Source organism: Bombus affinis, chromosome 7, assembly GCF_024516045.1.
Source record: "Bombus affinis isolate iyBomAffi1 chromosome 7, iyBomAffi1.2, whole genome shotgun sequence".
Taxonomy (NCBI): domain Eukaryota; kingdom Metazoa; phylum Arthropoda; class Insecta; order Hymenoptera; family Apidae; genus Bombus; species Bombus affinis.
The window spans coordinates 2,578,577-2,591,842 of record NC_066350.1 but is presented as its reverse complement, the minus strand read 5'-3'; the positions used below and the strand labels follow the sequence as shown (position 1 = coordinate 2,591,842).

General features: G+C 40.1%; 1 protein-coding gene across 14 annotated transcripts in view; it reads right to left on the bottom strand.

The window, feature by feature from the left end:
* The window catches only part of LOC126918331 (mucin-5AC-like), a 304,827-nt gene that overhangs the window by 46,261 nt on the left and 245,300 nt on the right, over nucleotides 1-13,266 (bottom strand). The window lies entirely within an intron of this gene.

The window sequence follows — 13,266 nt, the reverse complement described above, 5'->3', positions numbered from 1 at the left end:
TGTTGACTTTGAAAAGGATCCATAACAAGGAATTATGTACACGATGGAATTCAAGAATACGGAAGATATACTTCTCCGTGCACCTACCGAATTCTTTGCACGATCCTTGCTGTCGTCGATGGGGAATTGAGCAACAGGTAGATCAGATATGTCCTCGAGGTATCATGCTCGACAGAGCATACGCGTGATTTACTGTATAAGTAACTCATCGAAGGCACCCCTTTTTTCCTCTCTCTCTCTCTCTCTCTCTTATCTTGGATTTGCTACTCGAAACGAAACGCGAAGGAAATAATTCTTTTACTTAGATTCTCAACCAGGACAGCGGAAACCGAGAATTTATATTCGAGGGTAGAGCTCGATATATATTCTGATAAATTATCAATTCCCTAAGAACATTATTTCATCATTATATAATTGTACATGAGTTAGGTGCACTTTGTATGTTGTTATCAAATTTATATCAATTTGAAACATTTATTCTTATGATTAAAACATTATCACATAATTATTTCAAATATATTTTACATACGTAGTTTAAAAATATATATTCCCAATTTTTATTTCCTACTTTCCAATATTCGACTCTTTACAAACATTACTTAGTATGAAAACAATCGTTGTGTAAAGTCATCAAACCAATAAAGGGTTTGATAAATCTAAGTGTATTCCTCAGAGAGAGCAATCTGATTTTTCATCCTCCCTATGAATTCCAGTGATCCTTTTAATCGAGCGGTCAGAAGCAAGGCATAATCGCGATTGGCGCGAGCTGACAAATTCAGTCGAAATTGAGCAACTTCCGACCCAACCCCACGCTTTCCAAAGAAATATTACGGCCATATTTTTCTCCGGTGAACGATGACTGAAGCTCTCCCGCGATTTCCAAGGGATTAATAATGGCAGTAGACCGTTCTACGACAATCGTAGAGAGAAACAAACGCAGCCCCGGGCAAGTGGACCAGGCTCGCGCCGACATCAATCTGAACGAGCGAGCCGCGCCCCTAACGAGCCACCGAGTCATATAAATTTTATTGCCATTTCATAAATCCCAGCAAACACCGTGAGTAACCGTCCCGGTGCTGTCTGCGAGATTATCAGGAACGTATAAAGTTGCGGATCGTCGCGCGGTTACTGTCTTTCGCGACGCTTCCTGTGAAAACTCACGTTAAAATGTTCGAATAATACGTTCAACGTTTAATGTTGGTCGAAGATTATCCTTGTGATATAGAGAAGACGGATTTTTCAGTATTCCTTATCAAAAATATATCATATTAGTTTGGATATTTCCGTTTTAAATTAGAAAATGTATAGAGCTTATCGAATATTCTCGTAATAGACAATAACGCAAGGCTTATTCATCACGATTTGATTATTGTAGTTCGATGATATTGACAGTGTTTTTATGTAAAATTTATAGAAAGAAGTTGAGTTTGATTATTTTTTCAATATAATGGAAAATTGAAGCAAATAAATCACAGAGCGTGGAAATTTAACAAGAACGTAAGGAAAATAAGTAAGTATACAGTCAGACAAAGAAAGATTGAACAAGCGTATCTGAATCTTAAAAATTCATTTCATCGAGAAAGAAGCTACGCATAAAAACATCGTTTCGTATTTGCAAAGAACGATCTTAGTTTTTATTATGCCACAAATTACTTGGCATTCTGAGGATATGTCTGAACCATACGATGCCACGTATTTCAATTTTAAAACGTAGATATAAATGGAAAGCGATGCGTAGGTAGGATTGGGAGAATGGAAACGACAAGGTTATATTTATAATAAATAAGAGAGGAGTACATACGCCGGAGAAGAAGCGGGAGCACAGTTAATTCAGTTTTATACGACAACACTTCCGATCCACGGTAAGCCGGCGACAGTCTCTCCAGACCTTCCCTCACGTTCTCTTCATCTTAACGCAAAGACGAACCAAAACCTGATTTACATTTCTTTCTCTCCTTGCTATAAAAATTCCGCGACGATAACTTCCTTTGTTCCACCCTCTATGGTCGAGGTTGGGATGAGCAACCCCTGCGGCTGGAAAGCCACGGGGGGTCCCTATAACACCGACTAGTTTTCGTTAGAACATTACATTTTTTCCCCTTAATTAAAGGCGCTGAGAACTCCGGTCTTGTTAAAAAACTGTTCGTTACTTTGCACCATTCAATGTATTAAAATATTCAATCGCGTTAAGTTTAATTATACCAAGAATAATGGAATACAAGAGAATTTCTACTTTCTTTCTTTTCATGTTCAATTGTCTAAAGTTTAATTAGATTAAAAATAATGATCAAGAGAAATTCTTTCTCTCCTTCCGCGTTCTATATTTTTAACCCATTATACGCTCAATTAGAAAGAATAGCTTTACCACTTCCATATAGCAAGTTTCATTCTGAGGAGAATTTTGAACTCCATTTGACATATTCCACCGCAAGCAATTGCGTTACTGTGGAATCTACATAACGACGTTCGAAACTGTCGATCATCCATTCGGTTGGTGAAATTCCTTATTGAACGAGGAGTCAAACGCGGAGGTAGAGAGAAAAAGGGAGACAGATAGGATCGAAATGTAATTAAGAGAGCAAATAATCCGAGCCGAACAAACTCCATGAAATGGATCAAAGAACTGGAAAGTGGGAGTGAGATGATGCAACGGGATAGGGAAAGGGAGAAAAAGGAAGGACATGTACCGATAGAGGCGCGTCGTACTGAAAGGTAGTAGGACGAGCTACGAGCAGGCTGCTTCTCCCTGTCGTCGTGCTGTCTAGCCAGAAGGAGTAGGGCAACGAGGGGCCTCGGCAAAGACCCTCGATAAATATTTCCGTCAAGTGACCGGGGTTGGAATTCAAAGAGAGCCGAAAGGTGGAATCGAGAGCGAAACGAGTCCATCCTCTCTTCAGCAGCCGGTTCAAGGGACAGTCGACGAGAGGAGAAACGATGGAAGGACGGGTGGGCGGAGGTGGCCTGGCAAGCCGGTATATTTGCGTTACGTTACGTAGTTGTGCGTTTAATCAGCCGTATACCCGGAAAGGGCGCGTGTGACAGAGGGAAGAAGGAAAAGAGGAACCGGCTTGACTTCCGGATACCAAAGAACGACGGGGCTTAAACAGCCTCGTACCTTTTGTGCGGCCAAAGAGACTGGATTTTGTTTACTACTGGACTCTGCTCCGTCGTCGTCTACCGATTTCGACGTGGATCATTGTATTCTTCCGTTTCGTTTTGCTCTGCATTTTATTTCGATTTCCTTCCTTGAATGAAAAGTATTTGTAGGAGTGGAAATTTTACTTGAAGCAGTGTTCTTCTTCTTTCTGAAAATCATCTTCCATCTTCTGATGTACGATGTCTTTTTAAGATTTTAGATTTCTGTACGATGTACTCGTTAGTATGAGAAAGTATGAGGGAAAAGGAGGCGAAGGAAAACGGAGGAGATGGCGCCTACGAGATGTCGATGGCGTGACAGATTGCCTCCAGTATTTTCCACCACATATATCATCGGCATCCGCCAGCCCTTAGTTCTAGTTCAATGCTCACCGCCGCCGTCTCCTTTAATTGGCATCACCTACACCAATCTACCTGTGCCGTCGTTCAGAAAATTCCCGACCATAGTTAGTTACGATAGATTATATTTGGAGGCATATCGGTGGTAAATGATCGACGGGAAGTCTTACATAATACTTTTTATATCTCTACATATGTATCTTCATATCATATTATACATTTTCTCCTACTGGTGTTTCTTCTCAATAATTAATTATTATCGAATGATTTTACGATATAGAATTTATAAATTAATTTTCATTTATTTATAATAATATCCTATATCGTAATTATTTTAGTGGCAATGAGTTCGAATCAAGCTAAGCAAGCAATAATATATCGATAACAAACCAAAGGGTCAGTGACAAATTGCAAACCGCACTTTCATCGTCAGGGATACGATTAGGGAAAAATTCGTGCTGTTTTAATGGGGAGCGAAAATTAAATACCGCGGTGTCCACCCCTTAGGTCCGGCCACCTAATAATTCATACGAGGAATGTAAAAAAGGCGAGCCCTTGTCGTCTTTCTCGCCTCCCACCAGGCGGCAAAGAAGAGCGAGAACGAGAAAATCGAGAAGGGGTAGAAAAATACGAGCTCGTGTTTATCTTGAGATTTGTAGCCGCTCTGTTCCCGATATTTATTGGCCTTCTAGGGACCGTAGATGCCACGGTCTGACGGACCGTTAAATTTTATTATGTTTTTTTCACCGATGCCGAAATAACGCGTCACTGAATATGGCTGGCAACGTAGTCGTAAAGATAAATCCTGATCGTCCGTGGATCGTCGTTTCCGCTGTGAAGAACGGGCCTCGTAATATCGCTATTTACTTCAACATCTTTCAGCCTCTATCCTTTACAGCACGCGCTAACTGTGTTTCAAGCAAACTGGTACTCAAATTGTACGTAAACTTGAAGTTTAATGAAGGTTTAGAAATGTGAAATTGTTGTTTCAGGAAACTCGATCATCATTTGGCATACATAAACTAATATATAACAAAATGTAACTCTATTAAAATCTTATTATCGTTCAATGTTCCACGAAAGTTTCGTTTCGTTGTCTATCGCTGACAACCGTATTTAAAATATAAACTTTGAGCTTTCTATATTTTCTAATACACAACATGAATGTTCAATTTTTTAAACTTCAACGATATATATAATATAAGCTTGGTGTTCTCATGAAAATTTCACAAGCCAGAACACATGATACAGCCGAAACGAAGATTTACAAGTCTTACCCCGCGTCTTACCCCGACGAATTCATAAAGAAGGATCACGACACTAGCAACCTAACTGCCTACCGAGGTCATATTTAGGATTAAGGAGACGGCGGTGCAGCCTCTTCAGGACGATAGTTGCGAGCGCAGTGGAAGAACCCCGCTAAACCGAGCAGCCCATTATCTTAACAAATCTAATCTCGCGGTGGGTGTTTATAAATGTCTTGTTTTCCAGCGAAACGGCAACGCGGGTTGAGGCTGAAAGGGACAGAGCGTTTCTAACCGCATTTCGGCTCAGATCCCTCATTAACGTAAGTGGGTGGTGAGAAACGAAGCACATAGTACTACCGTGTATATTGCGCTCCTTGAGGGCAATGAAGAAAGTTCTACTTTGATAAGATTTTTCAAAAATGTATTATTCTAGCGTAAAAACATATTAGTGTATATTTTAAATTTTTCATTCTTATATTTTTGATACATGCGAGTATTTAAATGTTAATGATAGTAATCATTGAATTACATGGCAGATTAGAATTATTTTAAGATATTTCAAAGACACGAATAAAATTTTCATCATTTTTTCTATATTATGAAGATGAAAAATTTTAGGAACTAGTGGTGTCATTACTCTAACATTAAATTGTAATCTTTAGAATATAGATAAATATAAATATAAAATAGAATAATAATATAAAATTTACACTTTCTTCGATTCTTGTATTGCTTTTTCTAACAATAATTCAAATAGAATCATCTCAAAAAATCAAGCTACCCTTATTTATAATCTACCAAAATGTCTTTATAATGCACCACAACATCCACGAATTCGACCTCTGATTAGTAATCAATCCAGGAATTCGGCTGAACTCAGGTCATAAACATCCTGAAATAACAAAAATCGCATATACGTGAGAATATAGATAAACGCAACGACAAGAGACGATAAATACAAGTGCGGCATCCTGGCGAGAATAAGTCTCTGTTATAATAAGATGGAGGTTACAGCTTGTGACAAAACTAGAGATCCTAATCCCTTAAGAACAATAATAACAATCCTTTCTCTGTTACTCCCGGAATGAACGTTAACTGGAGGACAAGGACGAGTAGAACGAGGCAGTTCCAACCTAATTCAAGGTCTCGCGGAAGGTTGCGCAGTAATCTCCTATTCGACTTCCCTTGAAATCCTTCTAGACCACTTGCTAAACCTTCGTTTACACTTTCTTTCAACCCTTCTTACATACCTTACAACGCCTTTCATATTTTAAACGCCGCCAGGAATTTACTAACGCCGAACGATCGTTGAGTTGAATGAGAAACAAATGGTAACTTCGAGATAAAGCTGACTTTCGACGAGCCTTGCGAGAAAGAAAGCATAATATGTGTCGATTAATGAAAAACGACTTGTAATTCTTCGAAGGATTTTTGAAAAGTTTGGCTGCTTCGAAGTCTGATGCAACCAAGTTTTTTTCATGGTACAAAGAGAAACTTGCAACTCTAATATTCTTTGTTACATATATACTGGACATTTCTCTTGTGTGATGATTTTCAAATGAAAATTGTTTCTATTCATAAGAGAGGAACAACAAAGATGTTTCGGCTCAAATTTCTAGAAATCTAAATTTTGGAAATCAAATGTTTGCCCATGAAAAGTTGAAGTTTATTCTATAATATTGAATAAAGCATTATTTCTGTAAACGTGTAACTATTGAAATATTCTAAAGAATATCGAAATAAGTAATCCAGAATATCTCTTTGATCTTTACTTCTTATATTATTCGCTATATTAATTTCAAAGACAATTCATTTGAAATTCCTTGTTCCGAGTATCCTTAAGAGTTTTCGCTAGCTTTCGCCAACTTCTTATCAATATTAACATCGAAAAAGGACTTAATCAGGTCCTCGGTTGGTAGGAAACCGCAGTTGCGACGAGAACTCTTTCGCTTTAAATTTTCATTCGACTCTCGTACAAGGAGGTTACGTCGGGGACCTGTTTCATCCTTCAAGCCAGACTCTCTTCTTCGTCCTCGTCCTGGGCGTAATTTGCACACAAAGTACCGAAGAGATGTACCGTGTGGGCTACCACGGTGTGCACGTTTGTGTACGCGCAGACACGTGCACAACCTTTGCGTATGGTATAGACTCAGAAACATTATGCTAACGTTCCTCTCTCCTACCTAATACGTTCGTTTTAATAGTTATCGCGTGTCCACGAAAGATATTATATTTTCATGGAAACCTGATGATACTAGACAGAATCTTCTACATCTATACAGGTTTTAATAAGAAATTTAAAAATATTCAGTAAAATTTTGATATTTATAATAAGATTTAGATAACTTGAAAGGGATTGAAACGACCTCTAATTTGAAATAATGTTTTTAGTTCAAAAAAATATTTTCCGTTTGATGCTAATAAAAGACATATACGACTAACGAGCTTCAGCAATTTCAACGAACGAACAAGATAAGATTCTTTTCAGTAGATAATAAAAAACCTGTCACGTAGCGGTGGCTGCGTTCAAGACAGACCACTGAAACCGGAGGGTGGCAACGAAGAAGCAACGAATAAGGAAAAGAATACTAATTCATTATTCAATCTGGGTCGAGTGATTAGCATGCGCCAGTACCCGGCATCTTCGTCCTCGGTTCCTTCTAAATAATGTAAGACGTATACCATCGTAAGAACGTGCTGGTACAGGCACGTTGTCGTCGAAGGATTTTCGTCTCCCTTCCTATAATTTTGCACAGCCTCAAATTCGCATTTAAATAATTATGCGCAACGCACTTGCACTGGATATAACGCTATAATAGAACATTTCCACGATCAGACACGTTGATTAAACTGATAATTTAAAACTACGCGAAAGAAGAATTGATCAGTAAGCTTGTATTATATAATCATTCAGTTAATATCACTGTAAAAAAGTTCGATGGTTTTAAGACTACTCCCATCATTAATCTGTCATAATAATAAAAAAACACGACTATAAGGTTATAGTTATAATGGGTGCGTGTTCTGAATACTTCAAAGAATAGTCATCCACTGTGTCAACCATAATCTAACGACATAACATTAACGAAAAATTACATTTCTATAATCTCATCACTGAGTTTCCTCATCTTGGTTACAACAATAAAAACGAAGCTTGAAGGATCGTCGCAAAGTCTGGTCGCATTAACTCAGCCCTCGTCAACGAGAAAAATCTCGAATCCCACAGAGACGTCTCTTCCACCAGAGATAAAGCATTTTTAATACAATTAAACGCGAATCTCCACGGTATCCGTTCTTCTTTCTTCTCCAAGGTATCTACACCCTAACGTCACCCTGAACCACTGTGGTCTTGGTTCAAGATCTGGATGTAAGAAGGGTTGTACTCAGCTTGCCTCTGGGGCATGTTAATGCACTCCGAGATCTTAGCACTTACACTCTAACACGCTCGCTGCTCCTCGTCCTCGTCGTCGTTCGCCTGCCTGCTTTTCCATCCCCAGCCATTTTCTTTCTCTTAAACTACCCCCGACCAAGTCTACACTGCCTCCAGAGGGCTTTCACGGACGACGCCTTAAATCCGGATCTCTGCCCTCACCCCCACTCACCCTGCTTCTTATTCAACCATCTTCCTAGCCACCTCCGAATCCGACAGCATTGCTGTCGCGATTTTCTTCGCTGAAACGCCCAGGAAGCGGTTTTCAAAATGTACAACCTCTGTGGTGAGACACGATCCACGGGGTGGCCACGATATTCTGTGGGTGCCAACCGTTTGTGATCGGAATTGGGAGTCTATAACTTCGATCGTCCCTTCACACGTTAGTTAGTCTAATTCCTAAGTGGGGTCATGCAAAACTGAAAACAGGGAAGTTTAACATTTGGAAAAGTAAATAAGTTATAAAATTAAAGCTTCTTTCTTACTTTCTTCCATATTAATTATTTTAAAGAATAAAGTTTGAGAGACGTACATAGGTTTATAGTAGACTTGTATAGCATAGCTAGTATAGTGGAGCGTGTATAGCAGTTGCTAGTATAGTGTAGACTTATATATTAATATACATCACTATAGGTATAATAGATTTGTCGTCTAGCTTTAATCTCATTCAAAATCTTTTTAATGTACGAATGATAATTCTAAAGTTTTCCTAATCAAATTGCCCGTTTATCACAAGTTGATAAATGGCACACACGCGTTGTTAACCGAGTCACGCAAAATCATATTGTTTCTCTTAAAACTTAAGCTTGGATGCTGTAGACGAGAAAAATAGAAGAAGGTTGGGACGAGGAGAGGGACAGGAAGCGCTCTCATTCGCAGAAAGAAATCTTAATTAACGAAGCCATTGTTCCAGCCGTGGAAACTCGATGAGAGACGACAGTCACGAGGATCGAGCGTGGCTTACCGTAGTGGATGGGGATCGTTCCAACGGTGGCTAGGGTGAAAAGGAAAAAAGGGCCGATTTTTTTCAAGGACGACGGGCACACCGGCCACACCGACCATCGACAGTGGCGTTCACGAGGGCACACAAAGCTCTTGACGGATGGGTAGCCACCAGCGGTGCCGCAACCCTCATGGTTACGAGTGACCACCTGTTGAGGGTCCTGTACGCACCTGTCTACGCACACACGGCTCATCCCACACGCTCCCTTCGCAGACCCGTGAGCGTGGATGATATTTCCATCCGTGATGACCGAAGAAACGGCCCGGAATAACGAGTGCCCGCGCGCGTTGTGCGTCCACGATGCGTGAAGCTGCGTGGAAAGAGAAACGAGGACAGTGTAATCGCCTGCGACTATTGCCAACACCGCCTATGATAACTGTCTGACCGATTAACGGAATCTCCTGGTTAACTGTATGATGAAGAGGGTGATTGAAGTGGATGTTCGGTTTTGTCGACATTGGAGGGTGGAGAGAAGCTTTGATTCTCGTGAATTCGATAATGAGGAAATTAGATCAGTTTTCATCTAGTGATCAATGAGTATTGGGGTTAAGAGTATTCTTGATGAGCTTAAAAGTTCTCGTTGTATAAAATAAGTTGTAATGGAAATTATGTCGAGCAATATTTTAGTTTTACAGATCCGAATTAATTACCTAAAGCTCTTCACGATCTTTGTATTTATGGTATTTCTTGATATATTTTTGGTTCCTTATATTCACTTCTAATCACATATACAGTAAGTACGTGGCTTAGAGGAAAGCACTTGAATCAATCATTGATACAATTATAAAAATAGGCGTGCGTATTGGCCGAAACTTCACATATGTAAATAACATCAGATTGCATCACGTGGCTATCAAATTTTTTTTTCCTCTTCTTCTTCTCTGTCTGACATTCGGTCAAGTTTTCATACTTGACTTATAATATGCAAAAATTCCTAATTTAAATAAAAGCCTTCTCTCTTAAATTCACTATTGTAACCAAATTATTCATAGCGTTATCGAAATGATGAAAGAGTATCCAGATAGAAGCGGTCATTCAATGCTTTCGAACCTGGATGGAGAAGTACGATGTCGTTTTTACTAGTCGGGCGCTCTTCGATTCAGAGACTGGCGTTGACTTTTTTTTATTCCCTGTCCCCTTTCCCATCCCTTGGTCGATCCTCGTTCCAGAGGACCACAGAACCGTACGACCACGGGAACGCTTTATTTCCACCCCCGTCGCGATCGTTCCATTTGTTTCGCAGCCGGCATCGCATGGCTCGCGGCGACGAGCTTTCTCTCTTACCTCCTCTGTTCACCCTGCGTCTCACCCCCTCGCTCTGTTCGCTGGTTGACGCACGTTCTCTGCGCGCCCCATGGCAGATTCGACCGCTGAACGAATCGACCCGTCGTTATCTCGACATATCCACAGGTACGCTTAATACGTCCAGGCGACGTATTTATTCACCGAGCCGCTCTTCCACTTTGATGAATGACGCGACGTCGCGCGCCGCTTCCAACGCTCCGAGCATATTTGTGACCAGCTCCACGGTGAAACCAACCCGAAAATCAGCGTACCGTGATCCCCTCGTATCTTTTTTGGTTTTGTAGAGAGGGTGAATCGAACTTTCGTTTTGGTTTGCAACGAAATCAGTTTCGATTTTGAGTACCTATAATAATAATTAGACTGCGGATGCCCGTACAAGTTTAGATTGTTATATTATTAAAGAAATAGGCGCTGAATTTCCTATAATTGTATAAACATCGGAAGTCTGATAATATGGTACAGTAATATTAAGATAGTCTCTGAATTTTTATGCCCTAATCTTGTTCTCGTGCAAAAAAGAAATACTTTCAATATCTTTCAAATAAAATTGATTTATCGCGTTTCCCAAGAAAATTAATAACTTTAGACAAAGTTTGATTTACCATGAGGATAAAGTAACGTTAACGGAGGCGTGAAGTTAGAAGCGTGGAAATACTTGACGAGACCGGTGCTTATTAGTAATCCAAGATCGTCTCAGCCATTACGCATTAGGATTCCGAGATAACCCCCGAGATGCTATTTCCAACCCTCTATTCATGTTTCACCTTCTCCTTGACAATCCTTCGTCATCAGTCTCAACCGTCTTGTCGTCACGTAAGATTCAACATTACGTTCGTTCAGAACGTGGCGCATCTTCAAATCGCATTGGCTCGTGTCATCCAACTAAATCTTCATTTTATCGTCTCATTTAATGAACGCGTGAATCTCATTTTCCTCGTCTATTGTGAATAGCAAAGCGTATGCAGTTTCTAATTAGAAAGTAATGAACTCTTCATTGGAATAAAATATCGAGCGTCTAATAAATACCAACATTTTTCTGAACGTACAAGATTTAACATCTTCACCCGATAAAAAGGAAAATCAAGGAACAAAATTTCACATGAAACTTGCGACGATCGATTCATTTAAACGATCATCGTCTAACTACGATTGAATCTAAGGCCCGGTGCAGATATACGGTTTGTGGTAACGTGGCCGCCTCCGGAAATTGCCGTTGCGTTTTAGAATAGCAGAGATTTATATTAAACGGTTTACACGGGATGCAATTCTTAGACGGCAAATTGACGCAAAGCGTTCATGTGAACTGTAAGAAAAGGTGCACGTGCAAATATAGTGGCAGTTTGCCGCGGAGTAGTGGTAACGCTGCCGCAAATCGTTCGTCCGCACCGGCCCTTAGGGTGATTGCAATTCGTCAAAATGGTCAAAGCAATATAAAAGCAGAAAAAGTTGAGAGTGGGCTGTCAGCGACGGATGCGGTCGACTGCATCGAAAGGCAATTGACGATGAAAGTGGCACGAGTAGCCTCCGCATCGGTCGACTGGCCGAGCTTTTTCAACTTCGTCCTTCTGACGGTGGAAGAGATCGCCGTTTAAGTGGCGGCTCGCTAATGATAGTCCAACCCTTCAAGGACTCAACTGACTGGCCTCTCGAAGTCAGCCTGCATCTGATGGTAACTTCAATCCGTTAATTGGTGTACAACTTTTTTGCCGCACTTCTTTCCCTGTTCCTTTCTCGGTGCCTCCTTTGCGGTTGCGTCGCTCGTTACCCCCCTTTCGCTTTCCCCTTCCTCTATGTTTTCCTTCTGTTCTTTTTCCCTTTTTGGTACAAGAGGAAGGAAAAATTTTATTAAATTAGCAGACGACAGGCGACGTCGTTCGGTGGCTTCGCAGAAAAAATATCCCTCTGCTCCGCTATCTCTTCAGCCCTCTCTATATTTTTTACCGAACCCCTCTACCCCTCATCCAGGTGATCCAACAGTACCGCCGCTCTCCAACTTTATCCTGTCTGTCCTCGCCCGTTCTCGACATTCGTGCTCGAAAGAACTTCGAAAACTCGTTTAATCGCGCGGTGTGTAATTTTTTAAGCCTTCTCGACCACCGTTCCGCTGGTCAACGCTGGAAAATGCGACCGTCACGTTACTGAGCTTCTCTTTGAACCGACTAATACAGAAGAAAAAGTGGATAATTTACGGTGCCCTTTAATGGAAAAAAGAAACAAATTTGGTGGAAAGGGAAAAGGGAAATTCGCGTACTTTGGATACATTTGATAAAAAATTAATGGCCATAACTCTGATCTTAAACGTTGATCGAGACTACACAGTTGTAACGACATGTTACAGGTCAAACGCATCGCTCTGCGACAAAAGTGCATGTCATAAGCTTGAAAAAATTGATAAGCATCTTTTTGCCGTAATATAATTCCGACGTAAATTTTTAGGGGTCGTATGAAACATTTATTTTTTAAATGTCTGCAATAAATAAAAAGATACTTTTGCGAAAAGAGAATCTGAAAGAGAAAATTTTTGCTAATCAGGTACTACCCTTGAAATAATAGAAAAATTGTAATAATTTTGATAGTATCATTCTCAGATACTTGATTATATTCATTAGAAAAAACGCGTAGATTGAGGTTAATAGAATTCATTGTGGTAATGAAAATTCAAGCTTTTCGGTCGTTTCACGTGTCGCGGTTCATTATTGTTATCGATTTTCAGTCATCAAAATGATTACTTAGCAATTCTAACTAAAACAATCGATGCAAAGAGGGACAGAAACCGTGCGGATTCG